At 45.1% G+C, this 19,883-nt stretch overlaps 1 protein-coding gene across 8 annotated transcripts in view; it reads right to left on the bottom strand.

Moving 5' to 3' along the window:
* Nucleotides 1-5,818, bottom strand: part of ADD3 (adducin 3) — a 91,988-nt gene extending 86,170 nt beyond the window's left edge. For 2 of the 8 annotated variants that reach the window (XM_056494761.1, XM_056494769.1), the window contains exon 1: nt 5,207-5,339. The gene's annotated coding sequence lies outside the window, so the exon portion shown is untranslated. Of the gene's footprint in view, nt 1-4,901; nt 5,136-5,206; nt 5,406-5,549 lie in introns of those variants that run through there. The other 6 variants (XM_056494766.1, XM_056494770.1, XM_056494765.1 and 3 more) reach the window with 6 other exon arrangements.
* Nucleotides 5,819-19,883: the final 14,065 nt, after the last annotated feature.

Below are 19,883 nucleotides of genomic sequence, written 5' to 3'. Positions count from 1 at the left end.
CCTGGACAAATTGTTATGCAATTCATTAACACTCCTAAAAATGGTTGTGTATCTGAGTCAGGAAAAAACAAAGGTACTTGTGAGGTCAGTACATTTGAGTTATTGTATTCAGTTCTAGACAGAGCTGGATGCACTGCCTAGTATTGTCCACTGTTTCCATCCCAAAATTCTATTTTCAATTTCACCTAATTTTTCATATGTTAGGCTGAAGGTTACCTCTGGTAAATGTCTGTTAGATCTGAAGTATTTGAGCAAAAACACTTCTCCCTTTCTGACATCAGGGCTCCTAAGTGTGCTTTCCAATGCTGTAATTTAATTTTTAAATTGAGGATATTTTCTTTGGAAAGCACTACCCAGCTTTCAAATACTTGACTTTGTGGCCTTAGTGATGCTCTTTATAAATACAGAGGGTTTTTTGTATATACATCCATAAAGACTAAAACATCATATGGGTTGTTAAGACAGTACTGGGATACTGGATTATATGAAATGACTTATATTAATAGCAGCAATCTCTCTGAACCCAGCCAATTTATAATTGATATTGCTCTAGAAACTATTTATTTGAATCACACAGACAATTTCAGTACCAAACTGCTCTCACAGCATTCTGCCAAGACTTCTAGAGCTGTCCAAAAAAAAAAAAAAGAGCTGGTCTACATTTGTGGAGGGGTGGGGGATATAATATATATTTAAAATTATATTTTTCCTTCCTTGTTTTGACATTATTGAACAGTTAAGCAAGCTTCACCCATCAAGTAAGCTTTCCTATTTTGCACTCTATTTACCATCAGGACATGCATCAACATGCAGGTTGGGGGTGAGCACCCTCCTTCCAGGACTGACATTTACTGTGCATTTGCAAACAGAATATGCAGGTCCAGCTGGCCTCTAACCTGTGTTGTGTTGTGTTTAGTGGAATAGCCATGGATGATGTGCAGAGGGATACTTGTTTTCTAAAAGAAAAAAAAAAGGCAAACAAAACAAAACAATGAAACTCCGATATCATTTAACACTTGGATATATGCATTAATATTAAAAAAAAAAGAAAAAAAAAGAAAAAAAAAACAAACAAAAAAACCTTGAGATCAGTTATTACAGGTGTAGATGAAGACAACAAGCAGAGATTTTCAAAGCAATTCATTGAGTCCTCTTGGTCTGGCCAACAAGTTCAGCTCTTGGCTGAAGTGCTGCCAGTAACTCCAGGTACGTTCAGGGCAGTGCATCAACAAGAACAGCCCTGAACTGCTCAGGACTGCCACGTCCTGCAGCTGGACAAGGAACTTCAGGGGACTCCAGCTGTGCAAGGGAGAAGGGATTTACCAGCTGTTAGCTGCTGTGGGTCAAGAAAACACAAGGTGAAATGCTACAAAGCAGCCCCAGCTCCCACACCAGCCTGTGATTTATGGATCTTCACCTCAGCCTGCTGACTCACATGAAAACTGCCTCCTGCTTTGATGTCACTTGGATTTTAACACGTTAGACAATACAAGGCAAGAAAAGAGTTTCTTCCCAGCCAAGACCACAACAGTTTAAGAGACGAGAACAATGAATGAGGCTATTAGAATATTTCCCTAATTAGCACTTTGTAACAGCTGATTGCATCCTTGTCAAGCAGAGTTGACATTACTACCATAAGACACAAACTACGTTTAATATGTTCCCAGAGTCCTAAATAAACAGATACCTACATCACATTCACCAGATTGTAAAGATCCAGGGGGGAAAAAAATACCAGGAGCCGTCACCCTCCCACTGAGGTCTGATGCTCTCAAGCCTTTTCCCTCTATCCAACTTCTCAATGAATCTGTAGAAAAATCTCAACTTTTCAGTAGTCAGCATTTTCCAGTTTACTCTAATTTTGAGCTGTCATCCCTCTGCCACCAGTCCAGATTAAGAGCATGCTATAACTGAACATAATTTCTTATCTAACCAATTAAAATTTGTTTCTCTTAACTAATAATCTGGACCACAAATTATCTGCAAAAAGCCATGCACTTGCTAGGATATCTTAAATTAAATCCCTCAAAATCCCATTTGTGATGATGTACAATGACATGTGTTATCTTGAATACAGAAAAGAAACAAAAGTGTTTTCCCACATGTCAAGTGACTCAGAGTTAGTATAGAAGCAGAATAGACTCTGTGGGCTAACAGAACTAATATTAACACACAATGAGTAAGTTACTGCTTGTTCCCTAAGGGTCAAGTAGCTTTTATTCATCTTCATCTGCCAAAAAAACACTACACAAAAGACAACTAACCCCCAAGAATCCTACCAGAAGCCGCACTACCATCTACCACCATCTCTCATATGGCAACAGGCATTTCAAAACATAGCTTGAAGAAAAGCTTGTGATGTAATGGGAAGCAATGTTATTAAAAAATATAGATTGCATTCTTCTAAGTCAATACCAAAACAATGACCAACTCAGCTTTTGAAACAGCAGCACTATGAAAATGCAAAATTGATTTAGAAGAGAAAAAACAGCCAGAGGTTACTATGGCTGCTAAAGTTACAGGACATTTTTTTAAAGAAACTAGAATTCATATGCAGTTCATAAAAATATAGCAAAAAGGCAATTTTATGCACCATCTCAAAGTGAAACAAGTTATTCCCCTAAATTAAAATGGTTTTTTTAAAGCATTATCATTCCAGCACCATCCACAGCGCAGCAAGAACAGCGCTGCAGTTTTAACTGGCAATGATGATTTTAACTAGGGAAAAACTAGCAGCCTTTTGCCTTCTTTCAGTTCAGTTGATCCATAAAACATTCCCCTTACAAAAGGAAACAAACTAACGCTGGCCTTTCTTAAAACAGTTTTCATTTCTCATCTCTTACATGTTAATTTCCCACGATTTTCACAGCAAATGGAGTAATTTGCCAGGTCATTCGGCCTCTGACAAGTGGAGCTGAACAAAAGCAGGCAGCCCCTGCGTGCAATGTCACCTCTAACATCACATGCAACAGGGACCGTTCCAGCACAGCTACACTGAGCCCAGCTGGGCTCAGCCAGCCCTGTCCAACAGCTCATTCCATGAGCAGGGTCACCACAAGGGCTGCAGTACACCTTGCTGGCCCAGGCAGTGGAACTGCCCCTTCCCCCAGACCGCCCTGTCCAACCACCCTACGGGCACTGCAGAGTCTGGGGCATCACAGGCATCACCTGGACATTCTCTCTGGGTCAGATGGTTGTGGTGTATACGACAGCTTGAATGCACCACCCTAAAATCACCTTTCCCTTAAATAATGTCAGCTGCCTCAATCCGCAGGCAAGAGTCAAGGATAATGACTGATTTAACCAAGAGACCATTAAATCCCCAGATATCCTAAAGCATAGCAGTACTCCATCTATTGGTCAGGAATTAAGGACGTGCTTAATCATCATCATCATCATCATCATCATCATCATGCACTAACCTCTATCATTAAACACTCAACCCCTAAGCAGCCCACCCCTTCCCGCCTGGGACTGCACATTCTTCCAGCAAAAATTAAACTCAAGTAACAGTATCTTCTGAGAAATAATGCAACTAACACTAAAAGCGTTAACATAACAACATCTAAAGTTAAAACTGGTACACTCTATTAGTCACACAATTATCATTTTGTTTCATTGAGAAATACATGCACTTCTTAAATCAGCATTGAGGAGCTTGTCTGATAACAGCCAAAGAACTCACGCTGTTCCCTGGGTCGACACTTTCTTTCCCTGCAATTCCTGGATGCCACCAAGGAGGTTTGTACAATTTGTTCACAGTTTCCAGCCAGCAAGGCCACTGAAGTGACCGGGTGCGCAGTCCTGAGGACTCCCTGGTACAAGGCAAACCCTGGCAGGGAGGCAAAGGGTTGAGCTGCTGTCAAAGCAGACACGTGCAGAACCTGCCCCGTCCTGCAGCGCTCCCCCCAAAAGGCAGCGCCGTCCCTTCCCAGCAGATCACACACAGCCATACCTGTGCCTCTCTCCAGTCATCAGCAACTGGACCAGAAGGTAAGCGAGACAGCCTGGAGCTGCCCCAGGCACAGCAAGACGCTGAGGTTATGTTTGTCAGCTTCATTCCTTTGGTACCAAAGCTCATTTAAGCGGCAACTTCTCCCACACAATTCAGCAATTCCATACATTCATGCTTTTATAACCCTTGGCCATTCTTTTTTTATTTTTTTTTTTTTGCCCGGATATTCATTGCCATTGATTTTATCTATTTGTTTTTTTAAACTTAACTCCTCCACATAGTGGAACTACGCAGATGAGGCAGATGCCTACACATTTTTCCTCCACTTGGTATCACATCACTACCCTCCAGACACGAGTACAGGACAAGTGAATGAAAGCAGCAGGTTCAGGCTCAACCTGCCTGTAACATAATGATGCTGAAAAGACAGAGGCAACCCACCTCCACGGCCGGGTTGTGGCTTTTGAGGCATGCTCAACCCTCCTTACAGAGCCACACCAAGGCTCCCCTGCCAAAATCCCATCGTTCAGCCATGCAGACACTGCCTGCCCTGAAGTCTGCAGCGAACGCTGACTGATAACTCCGCTCTGAATTCCTAAATAAGCTTTTTAATGCGAAATGAAAACCGACCAACACCGAGAAACAAACTCCCAAAAGGCCCATCGTAAATCCCCATTTCTGGAGCCTAAAGATCAAGGCAGCAATCTCGAATTTCCTGCTCGCTAAGACAAGCACAGAATGGAGATAGTCCCAGCCTGCGGACAGAGCAGGGGTGGGTGCCCAGGGCAGCAGCGAGCTGGGCTGATGCTGGGCACGGCGGCGGGTCCGCGCTGCCGTGACCGGAATCCTGAGCCGCGCCGGGAAGCGCAACCCCGGCTCTCCGCACGGAGCCACGGCGGAGGTGGAGCTGCGCGCCACTACCAAATAAAACCCCCAAATAACGCACGTTTTGAGAAGTTTTCCGAGACGCATACACAGTCCGGAGCCTTGCGGCGGAGCAAGGACACTCCGTAGTTACGACAATCACTCCCAGGGTTTTATTTGATTAGCGGAGTTTCGGAGCGGGGGCGCATTATTTAAAGCCCCATCCTCCCGCTCAGCAGAAGGACAGCGCTGCAGCATCTCCCGCGGCCGAGAGCCGGCGCAGACCCGCGGGCGAGCTCCCCGCACGGCCCCATCCCGCCCGCGGCCCCGCGCTCCCCCCGCGGCTCCGTTCGGCTCGGGGCCTCCGCCCGCCTTCCCTTCCCTTGCCTTCGCCCGGGCGGGCGGGGAGCGGCCCCGCTGGCCCGGCGCTGCCCGCAGCCCGGCGGCGTTACCTCAGCGGGCCCGCGCCTTTGTGCTGCAGTCCATCCCCGCGCCGGCGGCGGGAGCGCCAGCAGCAGCGCGGGCGGGCGGGGAAAGGGGCGGCGCACCATGTGGCAGGAAGGGACACCTGGGCTCCTCCTCCCGCCGGATCACTGTCTGGCAGCGCCCTTCCCCGGCCGCCCCTCCGCCAAGTTGGAATCACGGTGCTTTCCCTCGCCCTTCCCCGGCTTCCAGCTCGGCCTGTGTTCTCCGCCCCGGCTGCCCTCCATTGTTGTCGCCCCTGCTGTACCTGCAGTGCGGGGCTGGAGCATCGATCCCCGCGGGAGTGCTGGAGAGGCGCTCCCAGCGCGCGGGGATGCGGGGAGCTGTGTGCGGGAAGCACGGATAAAGAACCCGCGCCCCCCTAACAAACAACAACAACAACAGCAAAACGCTGGGCTGGAAGTGAAATTCTGAGAGATTTAAACAGTTGTTGGGGCTGGAAGGCGGCAGACGGCTTCTCCAGATGGCTCGTGCTGCTCAGGAGAAAGCTCTTTTGCCGAGAGCAGCCCTAGCTAAAAAAGCTGCACAAAATGCTAAAGTCATCTTGGCAAACGCTGTCCTTTCTTTCTCTCCTTTTTTTTTTTTTTTTTTTTTTTTGTTTTCTTGGCTTTCTGTAGTTGTTCCGCTTTGCAGCTGAAATCATCCCTGTCTTGGTTCCCCACCCAAAGTTACTCGGTTTCTCGGTTTCAGGGCTGGTTTTGTTACATCTGAGCGGCTCTGACCAGACGTTTGAAGTCATAGAAGCATTGGGTGATAGTTCTTTTTATGCAAAGCAAACCAAAACAAAAAACAACAAAATCAAACCACCACACCTCTGTATTTTAATTGCGTTTTTAATAATTTCTAAGATGCAGAAGTCCTCAAACCCAACAAGTCCTCATAATCCCGGCTAGAAGTGAATTACAAGCAGGATCAAGTAGAAACTTTGTAAAATATGCTTGAAAGCTTTAGAAGGTCCCTTTGAAACCAGCATTGCTGCTTACAGGTGTAAAATTACACGCATTCGCTAATTCTCTGTAGGTTCGGGGACAAAACCTTTTAATTCTGGGTAGTGATCGCTTTTAAAGAGCCCCTCAAGGATCATGGGGAAAGCAGCAGGGCTGGAGCAGGGTGGGATGAAGACCCTGATGGAGTCACCAGAGAGGCTCCAGCCCGCTGGAGCTGCCACCACATCAGTGTAGGAGCTACAAGACCTTCAGCAAAGTGAGCAAGGGCCCTCGGGAGCTAGAGAGATCCTTGGAGGAAAAAGTGCCTGAGGCACTGAACTGTCCAGCCACAGGGTACTCGATTTGAATAGGGACAGGATGCAGAACACTTTGCAAATGTGTACACAGCACTGAGATGGCTCCATCTGAGCACACCAGCACCACAGGAACCTGCAGGTTCCCTGCCACTAATAAGGGGATGAGGTGGCACAGCATCTGCTATTTAATACAAGACTTTTAACTATCTGGTGGCTGTTGGAAATCTAAACTTACCTTGGGCACAGGAGGAATATATAACTACATGTGGCATGTGCTATGAAGGTAGATGCAATTGGCTTTCTCCAATTTGCCTGTTAATTCAGTTTAACACTCATGGAATTAGTAGGGCTGTTCCATCCATATTCATCCCCTTGTTTTTATTTCCTTTTGGAAAAAAAATTACAGCTGTATTATGTTTTAATAAACTTTGAATTTGAAAAGGCCAAGAAATTGCAAACTTTGGGCATGGTTTTGAAAGTGAGGGTGACACTGGAATGAAATTGGTGGAGTTTTGCCTTGAACTCTGAGCTCTGGCCCAGACAACTGCTTAGCTAGAGAGGGTCCTGGCACATGAATAGGAACTGGCCACACACAGATTTCAGCTGGAAACCAGAAGAGAGTTGTCAACCATTAGAGCAATCAAATACTGCCTTACCCAAGGGGGTATTTGGAATGGAAAAATCTCACTGCTTTTGAGTTGTAGTTTATTAAAGTCATTATACAGTGCATTGTCTGCAGCAGCAGGGGACAGACTCGATGTCTCAGGAGGTTGATTTGAGTGCTGAGGTGCTGCGTGACATTGATCACACACCCTGATATTTGAATTTCAGAGGCAGCAGTTGCTTATCCCAGCGTATGCCTTTCAGGTTTATTGTAGGGTGAGTTTTCTTCTGCTGGGCATGTAGATGAGTTTTACTTTAGTCTTGGAAGGATTATGAAGCTGACAAGTACTGATGATTCAGGCTACAAATGGATTACAAGCATGATCAAGGAGAAACTTTCCTGCATGGAAAAGACTTCTCCCATTCGTTCTGGAGCTTTGTTCTGTCCCTCAAAACAACTGCCAGGTGCTCCTGGATTGTCAGTGGCCTGGGCCATTCTAGTCAGGCAGATCCCTGTGCTGCAGCTCCTGCAGGAGATGCAGCAAATGGAGACCTCTGCCTGTGTACTCCTGCTGTGTACATCCTTCTGTGGAGAGGGACAGGTAACACCTACAGCAGGGAGGACAGATGATAGGCAGGACTGCTCTTTTGGGGTTGGATTGTATCCTAGCATTAAAAACCCTCCCTTAACAAGTGAAACCAAACACATAGTAAGCTCCAACAATTTTTGGAAAGTTAGTCCTCAGACATACATCTGGCTTTGTTACTCTCTCTGGATCTCACAGTTTCTCTGTCAGCCAGGTCAAGGAAACCCTCTCTGTGTACATTTCTCGCTAAATACATTGAAAAAAATCCACACAAGAAGTAAAGTGTTTCCATTTTGGGAACCCAATGTGGCAGAAATGCTTTGCCACTCTTTCCCACTTTACATGGCACAGCAGCCCTTCCACCCTCCATAAAGCCACGTGTCTAATCAGTGGACCTAGCTGAGCTACTCATTAGAAACTTGGCCAAACCACAAACATTTGTTTCCTTGCTTTATGCCAAACTCAGAGAAAGGAGGAGGGAGTGGCATAGAGCTCATGTTAATGAGTTCTTCATTCCCCACAGAGAGATAATCAGAGCACTGCTCAGAGATTCATCAACTTTTTTTTTTTTTTTTTATTAGCACTTTAATGACCTACATGTTTGGGGTTTGTTTGAGAAGTTACTTCAGCTAAGAGCTAGATAATTCCTCATGCAGCTGTGGCTTAGGAAGCAGCTCAGGGGACACACATGCCAAATTACTTTAGTTCTAGTTAAAAAAAATATATATATATATACCACAAGGTTTCCTGGGTGCCTCCCTTTTCAACCAAGGGCATAATGCCCTCAATCCATCTCTTCTGGGTCACGTGTGGGGCGCTGGCTTCTTCTGCAATCTTTGGTGAGCTGTACAGAAAATGCCAGGCACTGGTGGTACTGCGTGTTCCCCAGAGACAAAGGGCTGTAAGAGCTGCCTGACCCTGGCCATTCCCTTGGGAGTGATTAAAGGCATTTCCTGGGACCAGCACAGATCCCACAGAACTCAGTGGGCTGTGTGAGGAACAAAGTTGCTAAACGCTGAGAGCTGGAACCTCTTCCATGTTGCTGCAGGGTGAGCCTCTAACCAAGGGATTCTCCAGTGCCTGCTGAGGAGTGTCTGGCCCTGAATGTGCACTGGGAAGTCACTGCAACCATCTACACATTACAGTGAAGGCCAATGGCAACAAAAAGCTCTCAGGGGCTTGGCAGGGGCTGCTCAGAAATTATCTAGTTTTGTATTCGCAGCTTTTCTCATGTAAGGAGCTGCTTTTTGTGGCAGTCAATAACGGCAGCTGCTCAGGAGTCCCTTTGGTTTAAAAGTGAAGAGCTGCTGGCCTTTTGCTGTCACTCAGGAGGGTCATTGGATGGAAAATACTGTAAAATCTCTTCCCATGCCTCCCCTTCTCCCCAGTGACCAGATTTCCTTCTGGTCTTCTGGAGAGAGCTGTGAGAATATATACATTAAAGGCAGGGATGTAGTCAAATACTGCAGGATAACTGGGGTTATGAGAGTGTTATAAAGGGATAGGATTTACTTTTTCCTGAATCAAACCCCAAGTGTTTCCTGTCAGACCTTGGTACAATGGGATACAAATGCACAGTCCATTACATTCACATTTCCTCCAAGCTGCTGTCTCTTTCCTTGAACACAGAGTACAGGAAAGGATGCTTTCTGCCCCCACTCATGTCTCTCAACAGACTTTATCTCCTTCGAAAAGGCAATTGAGACATTTAGCATGCACTGTCTTCAGTAGGTTGCCTCCCTTCTAATGCCTATTGCCTTAGGATGAGAGGTTGTAAACATGGAGGAATGTTTTTGATATCAAAGAGAGCTTCACTGGAGTAACAACAGCATGAATGAATGCAAAATGAGGTCCATGGGGAATAAAATGCTAAGCCTGGGGAGAAAAAAATCAAGATTCACAGGACTAATCCAGAAAGAATGGTAGCTCATACCATATAAGAACCCCATAGTTCTCATTTCCTCCTCATCCCTTCAGGACAGGAAAGAACATCCTGCTCTTCTAATATGAACAAAATAAAAGTTATTTTTGGAAGGAAAAACTCATGTTCAGAGCACATATTTAAAAAGACATCACTAATCTGTGATTCTGATGATGCATTTGGAGCACAACATGTCCCTTTGCAGCAAGAAACCCCCATTTATTGGCTCAGCACCATCTGCACCCAGCAAAAGGTTTATGCTGGATGAACAATGAGGTAAGGATTCTTTGTCAGCTCATTAATGGTGACTTGAACCTCAATTGCCATCTCTGACATGGGTGTCAGACACACAACAGCTGGGGAGCCCAGTGCCCAGCCTGGGGGAGAGGAACGTGGAAGCATGGGAGTCTAAGGTCATGGGCTGGTAGATGTGCATGTTGACTCAGTAACTCTGAAAAAGGTTCTCTGTAACTACCCTGGACTTCCACTTTCTAATGAAGAATCATTACCCCAAGACAAATTGAATAGAGGACAAAGAGTCGTACCCCATCCTCAGTGGTGAGGCATCTTTGCATGCTGTGCTTTTTGTTCTATCTCAGGGCCCACAGAGGAGCATGTGGTGTAATTTCCTGGACAAATGTTTTGAAGTTTAGAGCATCAAGTCAAATTCAGAGCTGTTTGGGCCAAAGTTGCTGCTTTTCATATTTGATGGATCACTTGAAAGGACAGCTCAGCAACTGAAATCAGCCTCAGATTTGTTAATATACTTAAACAATATTAATTCCTGAATAATGTTTTATTTTGGATTTTGATAAATATCTGTCACTCCCAAAGCTTCTTAGGAGGCAAGTAAGATAGAAGAATGTGTATTAGTGCAGTATCTAACAATAAGGATAAACAATTGTAGAGTTAATAATTTACCAATTCAAGATAGCAAACAGCTAATGTACTATAAAAAGAGTTCCACTTTCCCTTTAAAAACCATTCACAGAGTATAAGATTTTAGCTGCTCTCAGTGTCAAGGGCCCCAAATACCTAAGCAGACTCTTGGGAATGACCTCATCTGTAGTTTCTGAGTGTATTCCCAGGGATGCGTCATGCTAGGAATGGCTGGATGGAAAGCTGGGGGCAGAGCTCGCTGCCCCAGCACAGCAGGGCTCCCAAATTGCAGCACAGAGCTCCTGGCACCCGCCTGCAGCAGGCAAGAGTGGCTCAAGGCAGTGTCCTTCTGTCACTGCAGCCATCAGAGCAGGCTGAGAAAAACCATGCAGAGATATTCCTATGAAATCAGTGGATTACTCACATACTTAAAGCACTGATTTCCCTGGCGGGACAAATTGTGTCCAGTGGTTTTCGTAGGAAAGGATGTGAGATTGCTGCTGACTGTCTCCATTTGTTCTCAGACAGGAAGTAGAGAAGGGCAGTGGGACTGATGATCAGGTCTGTGCAAACAGACACTGGAAACTCAAAACAAATCAGTCACAGAAGTATGTGGATAGAGAAAAGAGAAAAACCTTTGCCTCTCTTTGCCCAGCAAATCCTGGTAATTCTTCAGAATGTGCACTAACCAGCTCTAAGTCTGTCTCTTACCCTGTGATGATTTACCCTAAATTGCAAAGTCTGGGGTTTTAACCGGGATATCTGAACTCTTTGGGACTCCACAGGGGAAAGATAAATGAATCTACAGTGCAGACCTCAGTGTCACAGCTGAGGGAGATAAGGAAATTGTGGAGGAGTAAAAGCACAAATTCCCTTTAAGAAGAATAATGTGTAATTCTACGTACCATCACTTACACACCAGAAAATAATACACAGATCCACTATCTAATTAGAGTTCTGAATGTGTGTGTTATACAGCAGATGAAGCAGCTCAAACTACTGTGCAGAAAACAGACCTTGGATTGTCTAAAGATAGATGGTGAAAAGCTATCAAACATCCAGAGTTTCCTAGACTTCACCAGAGTGAGAGATACATCAGTACAAATTGAGTCTCTGGCCTCCTAGAGCTCTGCAAATCATCAAAAAGGACATTAATGTCATTAGCAAAACCAACAAACGTGCCTATACTTATTACTTGTTTGTAATAAGATTTGGCTAGTGTATAATTAGCAGGCTGCAGAAGTCTTTTACGACCTCTGAGAACAAGTCTCTGCCACGCTGAGGCTCACCAGAATATTCCCATTCTTTCTGTGTAGTAAACAACTCCCCTTTGGGTTTCTACCCCATCAGATGGACTGACATAAGGCATATGCAACACGTCATATGAATCCATGTGAACTATATATATATATATATGCATTAGTTTGGCTTGATTATTTAATCTACAAGGATAATCTTTGACTAGGAAGGCTTGTTTCCCAAGAGGCAGTAACACTCTTCTGCCAGGCAGGACAGTGAGTTATCTTGTGTATTTGTGGTAAGTAGACACAGGATTACCCATTAGCTGGCTTGAACACACCTCACTGTGAGTGGCTGATCAAGCTGGCTCTCTGCCCTTCTGCTGGGATGCCTTTTTCTCAGGGCTTAAGCATGGCTGTAGTGAGTTCTTTAAATGTGTCTAACTAGGGATATGCACAGGCCAAGGGAGGCTGGAATGGGACAAGTCCCTGATTTGGATACCAGTGTCAGTTGGGTGACAGAAAATGGCACTGAACAAGACAGTAATTCATGCCACCACTCTACAGAAAGCTGGGGGAATTTTAGTCTTTGGTTTAGGCTTGTATGATGCCGGATGGGAAAATGGCACACAAATGTTCAGCTGCCACTAAAGCAGATGAGAACAGCGGTGTTGGAGTTGGCCCCCTGTCAAGCCAAACTGCAGCTACAGATCCAGCATCCTGCCTGGCTTTCAGATAGGAAACCAGCTCCAGACCTCGCAGCTCTGCTGTGCTTTTCTACAACTGGGGGGCTTTTCAAAGCTGCTCAACGCGTACATGAGAACCGGCTGCTCCACTTCCTTTTCCAGCACCAGAGGTGTAAAGAGCCCAGCATGCAGCCAAGGAATGGGGCTGTGAATCAGCTGGGATTTTCTGATAGATACTCTTCCTCGGATGGAGCACTCCAGCTGCTGCTGCTGGGGGCCAGATCTCAGGTTCCTTTAATGCTCCCTGTGCTGTGCTCTGAAGCTCAGCTCAATGATACAAGTGCTTTGGGAAGCTGGCATGGATGGACCCAGTTTGTGATACACCCTCTGTCCCTTGCACCAGTGTTGTGCCCCCCATGCTTTGGGAAAACTGCTCTTGGTTTGCAAAATGTGTAATTCAGATGTGGTCTCTCTGCCTTGCAAGGGAGTGCTTGGGACAGCAATGTACTGGGACTGTGGAAGTGATTCCTTCCCATCTCATGGATGAACAATACATTTCCTTCACTTGTGATATTGTTATCAATGATTCAAAATGAGATAGTGAAAATTCTTTCCATGCTGTGTAACGAGCTTCCTAGCAGAGAGATCCAGCTGCAGATATGATACTCATGCCCTGGTGCTTTCAAGGATTATCAGTGTAATGTTGGATGCTAATGGAAAGATAGCACAGTGTTAAAAAAAACCCAAAACAACTGCTGTAACAAAACAAGGCTGTAATTCTGTTGCTGCTACAAGCTTGGTGTATGAACATGGGCAAATCTTCAGGAGAAAACATCAAATTTGCATGCCCGCATCCAACTTTTCCTATGTCCTGACAGATGGGCTTTCAAATCCCATTACAGCAGGTATTGCCATAATTCATAATCTTTCTTCTACATGGGTGTTTATTTTCCCAGCCCTGGACTAAAGTGTCCTGGTTTGTCTAACTAGGTCCAACACTGTGCTGCTGTTTCGAAGCCTGCTAGCAGGCAGGCAAGGCCAGCCAGCTTTACTCACAGAGTCCCTCTGGTTTCTGGGGAACTTTCATTTCTCTCAAAGTCAGACTGGCGATTCAAGACTAATGAACTGCTGTGAATACTCTGCTTTATCAGAGGAAATAGTTGGAGGCTGAAGTCTTGGTCCCTAACAAGTCTTTGCGAAGATATTAACATGTCTTGCCAAGACCTAGTAATTCCCTTGCAGCCAATGCAACATTCCTCAGAGGCCATAAGGCAAGACTCGAAAGGGGGATCATGTGGCTGGGCCCAAGCTGAATTAGCTACTCCAGAGATACACCCTGAGCATGTGACTTCTTTGCAGACACAGATCTAAGGTAACAAACCCGCCTGATTTTGGTGAATCCATTCAAGACATCTATTCTCAAGATGTCTTATGTAAGAAAAACAAGGCTATGTTTTCAAAAAGGAAATTAGGACCTGTGTATACAATGCTATAGCCATAAGAAAACAAGACTTGATGATTGGGATAAAAGAAAAAGGAATTGGGGAAGAGGATATTGCACAGCTATGCCTACATTTTATTTGCTTGGTCGCCTGTGAGGAAAGTGTCAGGAGAAGAAAAACAGCAAAATGCTACACATATCCCCTGTAATTATGCAAAATACTGTCCCTGTGGGAGCTGCTTACAATAAGTTAAACCTTACTTTCAGAAGATGAACAGCAGGTTTTCAATTATGGCATTTGAGACCTCTGGAGCAGGGATTATGAGAAGATAGCACAAGTCAGATGGCCCTTCTGAGACGTGCTCTCTATTCAGCGACAGATGAGCTCTCACACTGGTACTCTTGCAAGCACTCAAGGTATGTACAGTAAAGGGCAGCACAAAGATCTTCAAACAGGCTCCAGGAGCAGTGGAGCACGGTTTGGGCTGGGGGAGGATGGGTGCCTTGGATCCCAGGGTGTTACCATCTCTGTGCCTCTGCTCAAATGCCATGCAGCTAATTAGCTGTGGGAGCAGCCTTGGTGCCTGCTGGCTGGGTTACCTCTGTGCTACATGCTATTGCTGGGCTGTTTCTCCAGCCTGAAGGGCAGTGGGAATTTTACCAGCAGGTTCAGTGAAAACAGGCCAGCAGGCAGTGCTTTGCATCTCCTACACTAAGAATCTTTACTTGGTTCACCACTCATTGTTCTGACAGTTGTCTCATTTATTCACTTTTTACATCAAAATCCATTCCTCTAAAGCTTATGTTTAGCCTTAAGCTTCAGCATGTGCTAATAGTATTAATCATTCTGGAAATAGCTCTGTCTGCTCTGCTATCAGTAGCTATCTGGATGACACACTGTCCTGGCTCCACATTGCTTCCCTGCTCTCTGGGGGTGGCTCTCAAGCAAGTGCACAGCAGGGAAGGGGGACAGGAGTCAGAAGGAGGCAGAGGAGGATGCCCTTGGGCTGTGCATCCATATTTTAGAGGCTGTGCCAAGCTGCATTTAGCTGCAGTGCTTTTCATCCCTGCTCTTCCTGGGGGGTCTGAGCTTCCCCAGCTCATCCCATCTGTCCTGGAGAAGGCATCACACAACAGGTTCAGAGTGGTAAACATGGTCTAGAAAGCTTCCAAGAAGGATCCTATTGTCACAGGCTTTAGGGGCAGATGGGACTTGCAGACAGGAGAGCCAGGTCTTGGAAGTGCTCTGGGGTCCTGCAGTTCAACTAAATGTTGATGTTGCTGTGTTTTGTCTTTTTACTAGCCTGACTTCTGTGTATGCTTCCCTTCAGAAAAAGGAAGGATATTCTGGAGGGCTTCAAAACCTTCTACTGAATATATTAAGAAATAACACCATGTGTGGAATCACCAGCAGAGAAATTAAACAAAGACTAAAAATAGAGTTTCTTTTTCTTTTCTTCTTTAAAAAAAAAAAAAAAAAGCTATTGCCCAGATTTCAGATTCTCATGTTTCTTTACCTAATGGACAGTCTCCAAATAAAAACATCCTCTGGGGCAATGCCATGTTCCCTTCAATTGCCTGAACCAGTTTTTCTCTTTCTGATTGTATAATATCTCTCAGCTAGCTATGGCAATTGTGGAAAATGCCAGTAACAAACTAAGGTGCAAGCAACACATTGCTAGCTTTTTTAAATATAATTTAGCTGCTGAAAACCAAATGATAGCTGCAAGCATATGACCAGTCACCTGCCTGCTTCCTGGCCCACGGTTTAAGAATTTCAAAATAGTACAAAAATATTTCACAGCTAATTAAAAACCTGACTTTTATGAAGGTCAATAGAGATGGCTCTGCCAAGGAATGCACAGAAAAAAAAAAAAAAAAGAAATTCCAGTTCAATTGGCAAATCACTTCCCACGTCTTAGTTTCCCATTTTTATATAATACAAAGTACTTGCAGACCTGACTTTTCCATGATCCACAGCAGAAGAACAAATTCCCACATAGGGCATTTGGCCAGGTAAAGTACTATTGTACTGCAAGTTGCACCTGATGGAGTAGTCATTGAATAGGAAAACATGAGGTCATTTTTAGCTATTGATAATTTATGGAAATGTAAAATACATGGGGCATAAGTAGGAGTGGATCAGAATACTGCTATGGTAATTGTCCAAGGAATGTTATGCTGTTATTCACAAATCAATTGACAAGTCAACAAGCTCATTTTCACAAGATCATTGTGTATCTGAGGTACTTCTGCAGTACTTGAATTTTAGAACCCTAGTATCCCATAGCAATGTCAAAATATTGTATGTGTGGTTGAAATTAATGCAATTACCTGACTTCTTCAGGGCTGATCATTTATTTTGACTCTGTGGTCCTTGGGGTAATATTCTTCTTTCAATTCAGAGTATACTGTCAGCATTAACAGTGAATCATAGACAGGAGAGAATAATCAGCTTGCAGATTCATCTGTTTTCCAGCTAACCTTTCACCAGGAAGCATTTTTAAAAGGCTGGAAATGAACACAAAATTGAAAGTTGACTGAGCTACTTCATGGTTTTTACTACAGCAGCAACAATATCTGTGCCACTAAACAAATTTACTGAGAAAATTATTTTTGCTGTCAAAACTGTTGGGAAAAAGCCAAAGTTCCCATGCAAATTACAGCAGTACTGCCCAGGCTAAACAAATTTAAAAAGTGAGGATGCTGTGATTTCTTTTTTACTCCCTCCAAAATATGGCACGTTTCTGCATCACAAGCTAAGACATCCTGTTCAGCCACATTGTTTTTCAATCAAATGCTTTCCTTTACCTGTTGCTTGACATTAACCCATTGCTCCTCCACTGGATCCTGTCCTCCATATCCGTGCTCCCCTTTCCTTTCTGCTGATGTGCATTTTAAGTTAACATCACTTTTAAAAGTTCCCTTTTAATCAGCCCAGGCCTGCTGGCATGAGCTGTCAGCAGGATTCATTTCTCTAGGCTCTTTCCTTGTGTTGCATTGCCTTGGCAACAAGATTTAGCAGCAAGGCAACAGCCTTGAACTTGTCAGAGTCTGTTGCAACGCGCCGAGCATGTATTACTCTCCAGCACCTCAGGTTACTATAACAACTACTAACAATAAAACTCATCTCCTGGCTTTTAAATACAGGAACTTCTACAGTCTGTTTCCTGGCAGGACTGCAGCAATATTATGTGATTCCTGGCTGTGCTTGTTTTGCCTGCTCCTTCCTTTTTGCACATGATAGCAGCCTCCAGGAGCGAGGTGCCGAGGCTCGGGAAGGAGCTGGGCATGGGCACAGCCAGTGCTGACACTGGGGCTGGGGGAACAAAATGCCAGATGACAGGGACAGTGCAGGGCACAGAGCCCCAGCAGCAAACCCAGATGCTCCAGACTGGTGATGCTCAGCACCTGCCTGCACCAAGACCTTGGCTGCGGCATTTTGGTCTTTTTCCAGTTCCAGCAAAATACACCTTGTGTGGCTGGTGATGGCATCCTGGGGAGGAGACTGCAGCCATCAGAGAGGCACTGTTGGTCTCTGTCAGCACAAAGTGTTTTCTCCCATCCTTGCAAATGTTCAGCTGGCAGTACTGATGAGAATATAGGAGCAGTGTAGTGTGGAGAGATGGGCAAGGGATCAATGACTGTCATAAGATCATATAAAACCTCAAGCTGGAAGGGACCCATGAGGGTCACTGAGTCCAATTCCCTGCTCCTCACTGTACTACCTACAAATAAACCACGTAACTGAGAGCATCCTCTAGATGTTCCTTGAACTCTGGCAGAGTTGGTGCAGTGACCATGGAGTCTGTTTCAGAGATCAACACCCTCTCAGTGAAGAACCTTTTCCTAAAGTCCAGTCTAAACTTCCCCTGACAGAGCTTCATTCCACATTCTCCTGCCCCATTGCTAGTCACCCAAGAGAGATCAGCATCTGCCCATCTCCTGCCTGCTGTGAAGAAGCTGTAGCCTGCAATGAAGGCACTCTTCAGTCTCCTCCAAGCTGAACAAACCAAGATATCTCAGCCTCTCCTCTCAGTCTTGCCCCAAGGGCTTTCACCATCCTAGTTGAACTCCTCTAAACAAACTCTAATAGTTTGGTGTCCTTCTTATACTGAGGAGCCCCAAACTGCACAGAGTACCCTGCAGCAGTGCAGAGCAGGGTGGGACAATCTCCTCCCTTGACAAGCTGGTGATGCTGTGCCTGATGCACCTCAGGACATGGTTGGCCCTTTATGACTGACAGGCACTGTTGACTTGTATTTAATTTGCCATTGACCCAAAGCCCCAGATCTCTTCCTGTGGGGCTGCTCCCCAGTCTCTCCTTCCCAAACACGCACATATAGCCAGGTCTGCTCAATCCCAGGTGATGTTAGTACTGAGGTACATGTGCCCTGATCAGCATGCCATGCTGTCGTGACACAAATGTTACAAATTAAATCTGAATCACTGGTGCTAGGTATTTAAAAAAACCTTTTAGCAGAGACAAGACTTTTAGTGCCAGAGGAGCCTTTATTAGGAACATTTTCAGTCAATGAAATACAGGATGAGGATGCAAATTGAGCCAGTGCAGAATCAGGAACCGTGGAAATTTCTCAGCAGCTCACCCAGTGCCCTGTCACACCTCCTTCCTGTGGCTTCATTCATGAGGACAGAGCAAAGCACTCATCCTTTTCCTGTATGTCACATCCATGAGTATCTCGTGCAGACTCAACATCATTCTCACTTTTCCATAACATGGCTCATATTTCTTCAAAGGGGCAGAATTCATAACCCACGACATGAACAACGGGAAGGCTTGTATAAGAATAACTCAGGATACAGCTCATTTCAAGCGTGGTGAGGCATGCAAACAGGAACAGAAAAGAAGCAGCAGATCTTTCCTCCTTTAGGAGTGAAGCTCAGATTCTGCAGCCAGGAAGCACTGCCTGTGATACAGCAATTGGTGGCAAGTGGAGGAGGCAAAGCTCTCTCTGAGCAAAGGTCTGTTTGTTTAAACAGGTTTTATAATGCAAAAATGGTGCTTTTCATTGTCTGCAGTTGCTGCCAGCTGAAGGACAGTGGTTGCAGGTGACAAGAGCTGCTGGGGATCTGGTCACACTGCTTTGCACTGACTGCTTTCCTGTGGGGCCAAAGGCTGAGATCCCTCAGGCTCCCCAAGCACAGAGCACAGCCTGGACCCACAGGTCTTTTAGAAATGACCCCAAGCAGGACCCATGTGGGTAATGCTGATGATAAAAGAATCAGTGCAGGGCACAAAAGTTGCAGGCAAGGAGCATCCCTGGATATGCATGATCTTTCTACAGAGATCCTTTTCATTACCTCATTTGCTTTGTCAGGCTCCTGCTTTCTCCTGCACAGAGTTTTGAGTACACATTCTGGAGTATGTGAGTATGGGGTTGCTAAGAGAGAAGCAGCCAGCCTGACAGAGACACCCCAGCCCCCAGATTTCTCTGGAGTGCCTCATATTTCATATTTCATTTGGGGAAAGAAAATAAAATCAGCCCAGGTTTTCTCACTCCTAATCTAGAGTTTTGATTTGACAGACAAAACCAACGAGTCAAAATATAATGAGCCTTTATTTTGAGAAAACAGTTAATTTGAAAAGCCCAGTTCTGCAGTTAGATCTCAGGACAGCAGTGACTAAAGAATTGAAATGTGATAGATGAGGCCTCAGATGGTCCCAAATCTCTCACAGATATTGGCTGTGGATCACTGTCCCTTGGGCATGAGAGTCAAGGAATGCAGCCAGACACCAAAGTAAAGCACTTAAGCTTCACAGTTTGGGGTAATGTGCAGGACATGTGCCAGCATCCAGGTTTGTCCTCAGGTGCTGACCACAGCCTGGGAATGCCTCATGGCAACTGCAGCTTTGTTCCCAAAAGGCCAGGCACAGAACCTGGGCTACATTTTTAAGGTTTAAAGTTTCTACACTGAACACATGTAGAAAGTTTAATCCTAACTTTTCTCTGCTTTGTACCGT

This window comes from Oenanthe melanoleuca, chromosome 6 (genome assembly GCF_029582105.1).
Source record: "Oenanthe melanoleuca isolate GR-GAL-2019-014 chromosome 6, OMel1.0, whole genome shotgun sequence".
Classification (NCBI taxonomy): Eukaryota; Metazoa; Chordata; class Aves; order Passeriformes; family Muscicapidae; genus Oenanthe; species Oenanthe melanoleuca.
The sequence above is the reverse complement of the archived record's forward strand: the minus strand, read 5'-3'. Positions and strand labels throughout refer to the sequence as shown.